The sequence below is a fragment of the Limulus polyphemus genome, unplaced genomic scaffold (assembly GCF_000517525.1).
Source record: "Limulus polyphemus unplaced genomic scaffold, Limulus_polyphemus-2.1.2 Scaffold1482, whole genome shotgun sequence".
Taxonomy (NCBI): Eukaryota; Metazoa; Arthropoda; class Merostomata; order Xiphosura; family Limulidae; genus Limulus; species Limulus polyphemus.
In genome coordinates, this window is record NW_013667092.1 from 41113 (window position 1) to 47432 (window position 6320).

Consider the following 6320-nt stretch of genomic DNA (forward strand, 5'->3'; position numbering starts at 1 on the left):
ATCAGTCACAAGAACGTTGAATCTGAATCACTTGAAAAAAACACAGGGGTGCTTAACTTTTTTCCAGGTGTATATATGCAGCATAATCAAGAAGGATCTCTGTCTAGAAGTCATAATGCACACAACATGTTTCCACAACATAGTTGTTCAACCGTTGCATACATACCTCAAGCAGCTGGAGAATGAAATGGTATTCATGCTACTTCATACAAGACACACCCATGATGTCGCTGAATGTAACACCTATGGATGTCTGTACAATCACTGTTGTCCTTATACACTTTGAAAAGCTACAACTTATGGAAAGTTGGGAGGAATGGTGTGCTTTAGACATGACAACCTTATAGCAGAGCCTTTTGCAATGGAAACTACATTTCAAAGCTATTGTCAAGGTTCACAGTCATCAGATCTAGAGGATGACTGGATGTGACAACATGGACCAAAGATGTGGTGAGGCTCTAAAATTTTAATATTTGTAGCAGCTCAACATTTTAAAAATATCTACTCCTATAAAACTTTAGACAACATAATGAATAAAACACTTTATTACAATCTTAAAATTAACTCCATGTTTTGGTGCTCTTAGAGCACCATCATTATAGTGCTGCAAGTTTAACATCCTTATTAAGTTGTGTAATCTTTTATATTAAGTTGCATAAAAGACAGTTTGTTTAATATCCACTCATGTCCTCACATACAAATAACCTTTCTTCCTGCTGAGCACACATTCTGTACTGGTAAATTAAATTTAAATAGCTCAATTCAACTCTACAGTTTAATATCTAATTGAAGTATGCAGGAAAAGAAAAACAATATGAAGTCTTAAATACATACTTAATCTAATAAACAAATTATATATGTATAGAAGTGAAACATGCATTTCAAGGTAGAATTACTACCAATGTAAAAGTTGAACACTATAGTTACTAATTCATAAAAAAATAAAGGAGGAGACAGAATAAATGCAAAACAACTGATCTGGCTTTTATTTATGGGCTTATAAAATCAGAAACTGAATAGCGTGCGAGATATTCTTACTACTACTGCTGCACATATCTGTATGGTTAAACCATAAATCTATTATAATAATACTCAGTTTTTGTATCTCCTGAAAATGTGCACATACACCATACTATCTGAATGAGCATGCATGTGCACTTCCATTTCAAAAGATGTGAACAAAAAGTGGATGTAAATATACTTTAGTAGACATTTTGTACAACATATAAAAGCTTAAGGATTTTTAAAAAGGTCTAATGTTAGGTCATAGAATAACATTACAAGTTTATTTACTGATACTATTAAGTATGATAAAGTTTATCCCTAATTAAATTAAAGCAAAAAAAATGTACACAAGCTAGTGTTTATTTATCTCTATCGATTACAGATCATACTTAATAAAGGCCTAAGACAAGAGGACTTATAGATTTTGGTGTCTGCAATTAGAATTCTTTTGTATTATTCTAGAAATCTTGTATTTAAAGAAGTACTGTTGCAATAAAGATACTAATTTGACCACAAATGTTTTCCTGGTCTCTGCTGGTGTTCTTATAACCTGTAAATATTCTGTTATGGTATTTCTCTTAAATACTTTTATGGCTTTCAATGAATTCATTTACTTCTTTCCTGAAAATAATGCCCCTATAATACACCCAAAATTATACTTTGTTTGCAAATTTAAGAAATACTATAAATATTGTATATTCCTCTAGATAAGATTGTTTTGTTGTATCACTTGCTTAAGCTCACCCAAGTCACCATCACAAACCTAAATATTTCCAGTTATACCAGAATAAAATTGTATACACACACACACAAACACATTTACAGACTTGAAGTAAAAATGGCATGTTTTCAATTTTTGTTCACTTGATATAATCAATGAAATTTACAGTATAAAAAAAATAAAATGTTAAATTATTTCCTGAGTTCTTGTTGTTCTTTCCATAATTTTAGTCCCCCAAATAATGTTGCCAGTACTTCAATCATGTTTAACATTTGTTTGTTTTGGATATCTGCACCAGAAGGAAAGTAGCTAATTAACAATGTCAACTGCCAACTCTTGAGCTAATCTAATCAGATAATAAGACCTGACTATGTGGAGCATGATTTCGTAATAACAGGATGTGAATTACGGCTCCTCTAAATCACAGTCTGGCATCAGTCCACATCTAGCTTCAGTTTGTTCTTACGTTGCTACTATAATCAAACAGACCACTTTTCAGCTAGAATCTATTACAACTTTTGTTAGTTTTGATGAGCATATATTTATGTGGACTTAACGTGCTGAGATTTTATAGTAATTACAAGCAGAATAATTTTGTTAATATTGCAATAATTATAAAACTTAAAGCAAAAGTGTGTGTCTGTTTATAACTGGACAATTATTGAAACCGATTCTCAACAAACCTGGTTTCAGAACTGGCTCCCTGTGCACTGAACAGGTAGGTCAGCAAGATGTAAAGTATAACAAAGTTTTATCCAAAAATAAAAGTAAGCTATTTTTAAACTAGGAAAATTTAACTAGTTTGAGTTAATATTGTTACTAAAAATTAAGAAATAGGAAATTTGATTATTTTATCTTCTAAAAGTGGACATCAGAAACCGTTGATCTTTAACTATAAATATTAAGTATTGATTTATTTATTTTTTTACCAGGTGCATTTTTGCATTGTATATAAATTAAGCAAGAAGCTTTACTGGAATGATTCATCTTAATTTTGACAAATGTCCATCTATCATTTCTGGTTGATTAAGAAAAAATATGCTGAAATTAGAATTATTACCTGTAATTCAAAGCTTAAACAAATACTGACTTAAATTGCTAATCTTGTTGTTAATTATACATATACATGAATTGGTACGAGTCATTTGATAGAAACTGTGTATTGGTGCTACGTTGTAAAAGGAGGGTGTGTTAATTGCTGTTTCCAAGTTTTGAATTTCCAGCCAAGACAATATTAACAAAAAATATAAAGAAATTAAACAAGATTAAATTCATATTTTGAGTCTATACTTTGCAACAAAATTTACTTAATGCAAAACTGCAGAGGGATGGGCATGGTCTTATGGTTTGTGAATCTAAGGGTCTATGGTTATGGTCAAAGCTATTTGATTAGAGCAGCCCACCAGTTGCAGGTGGGGTGCTATTGGTTAGCTGCCTTCCCTCTAGTCTGTCAGTTCCAAATTACGGACAGCTAGTGAAGATAACCAGGATGCAGCTATACACAAGAACTAAGTTGAATGCAGGAGATTAATGCATTAAAAAGACTAGCTTAAGTACTAGATAAAACAATTTTGGTATACATTTATTTAGTCTATGCAAAAGTTAGGTATTTATGTTTATTATAGTATTTCTTGAATATAAACTTACCATTGTACAACCTACTGCCAGTATTTAGTTAAAGCCATGACAAATTTTTTTTAAACTTCACAGTTAGTAAGAACATTTTCTTGTAAGGACTCAAATTTAACTATACACTAGCAGCAGAATTAGCTGGTTTTCATTCATTAACGTTTTTTACTGCTTTATTACACGAGAAAGATAAAAACCTTTCTCTTCATTGAATCCCATGTCTTAAGCCTCATTTATCAAATTAGGTTGGTAGTAGCATAACTGTCTTGTGCATTCTTTATGTAAATGTATGAACAAAGTTACAGTAATGAGCATACTTAAAAACTTTTACTCAGTAATAGTTAAACTTGAACAGAATGATAATACTTAAACAATTTTTAGACAGCCATGTTTAAATAAAAAGAGAAGGCAGATTAGGTAATGTTTCCTCTGAAAATATTTCTTTGAAAGTATGTGAAAGGAATAAGAAAGTATTCATAAACAAGTTTTGAGTTGTTTTTCTTTAGTTTATAACAGAAATTATAGAACATTAATCAAATCTAAAACAGATAATTACCATTTCATTATTTGAGTAATTAAATAACAGAGACAGGACAATGTATTTTTATAAACAATAAAATTGTTATTTTCTTTCCTGTAACACAAGTCCACTGTTTAAAAAAAAAGTTACAGTTTGTGTAGCAGAAGCACATACTGCCTAGATTTAACATGAAATTTCTTTGTACAATCTTAAAGATGGTTACACACACACACACACACACATTTAGTTCCTCTGTTCACTCTTAATAAGGTCCTACAAACTAACAATAAAATTATATTCAGACATATTAAATACATTTAGATGTACAAGGATTTAGTCTGCTCACTCTGTATTCATACCATCAAATCTTAAACAGCACACACATATCATCTGTTTGATAAAAATAGATTTTCAGCAAATAAATTTTGTATTTGAAAACCAACAGAATGAAACTTCTAACTTTTAATTTTTGATCACATTAAAATTCAGATGAATCTTTTAATTAAAAAAAACATTTGAAAGAGTCATGTTAATAAATTATTTACATTAATAATGTTAGAAAGCTACAAGTTTGGATATGACCATATTCAGAATGAAAGCAACATAGCTATCATGGCATAAAAGTTTCCACCTAATTGAAGATTCAATTACTGGTTTCGTTAAAGCAATTAATTTTTTTTACCATAAACTATCTACTCTGAGATTTTGATAAATAACTTCATGTATTTATGGTTTAATTTATAAACTTATTTAAGATGTCAAGAATTCTCACAACAAATACTAAATTTTATATACTTTTCCTGATTTGAGAATCAAAAATGTATATTAAAAATATCCCCTTTTACATTTTGCACTTATAAAGCCATCAATAAAAATCCCCATAAAACGTACTCAACTTAAATTTGACAGAATTTCATCTTCCTTAATTCACATTACGAACTTGATGATGTGGTATTCTTGATTTGTATGTCAATAACTTCATAAATTTTGTTATTCATGTTCTGCTATATTTGGAAGAAATTAAATCTAAGGAACATAATGAGATAAATCCTGAACTTGTTTTTAAAACAGAAGTTTCAACAATGAACAACTACTAATTCTTAGAGAATGCTACAAAAACTGTTAATAAAATACATAATGTTATTGTACTAATACTAGTAAACTGTTTAGCTTATATTTTGTGTTAATTTTATACAAAGGCCTTTATTACTGTGGCAAACACACACAAACAAACAATGTCTTAAGTAACAAGGATTTGTTACTTGCACATATAAAAAACAGAAAGGCCAGTTTATTGTAGAAACATTGTACCTAATATGTTACATGATATCTAAGCATGGGATCACGTATACTAGCTTCATTAATTGTCACTAAATTTGCATTTTTCTTTTATGCTTGTTTCTAACTATCTAGTAATTGAACCTATATTCCTAGGAAATTAAATTTATGCATAATGTTTGGTTGTTTTAACTATAACATTATTTCTTTATACCTGAAAATATTTTTTTTTTTTACATTTAGTACATGTTTGCCAGAATATAATAATATTCTATTTCTTTTGGAACATTGAATTTTCTTTGTTTACTTTTAGTATTTTACTCAAATTTACTTTAAATAAATCTGGAATCCAACTGTTAAAATATAAATTTGTAAATATTTAATTGTGATACACTTCATATTCATTATTATTAAGTACTAGTGTATCACAAAAAGCAAGTTGATATTTCCAAGCCAACTTAAGATATTTATAGGGTGGTTTACATTTTGAGACTTACCAAAGTTGACACGAGTTTCTGTAACATATTTTCAATAATATATAGGCTTGAAGCTCAATGGGCTAATTTCCAATCACTGTTTTCCATAAAGGCAGTAGATGGTGCTAACCTTGAGCTCATTGCAGTTCCATCAATTTGATCATGTATATTGTTATTAATTAGCAAATGAGATTCCTTGGTAGTAAATCCTAGTAATTACTGGAGAAAAATGTATCTTGAAAGGCTTACATCTTCACTTTGATATCAAAGGTCAACCATTAATTTTAATGCATCTTTCTAGGGAATGTTAGTGTACAAATATTCTAGGTCAAAACTTTCACGTTACATGTTCTTACCAAATTGCAAGTTTTTCATTTTTTTCAAATATATAATGTTCTAAAGACTTAACCAAAATAACTGCTAATTCCCGATTATATGTCTCCATGTTAGAAACTACTGATATAACCAATCTTTATAATTTTAGGGACTACTTACAAAATATCTGAATGACCACCCAATATATGGTATTAAATGTAATTATTTGGACAACATTAACAGTTTTAAACAAAATTTTATATTTGAAAACATAAGTATAATATTAACAACAAAATACTAACTGTAAAAAAAAAAAAATTATACGATATTTCTAGAAACTTTTCATAAATTATTTAAGAGTTATTTAAACCTCACA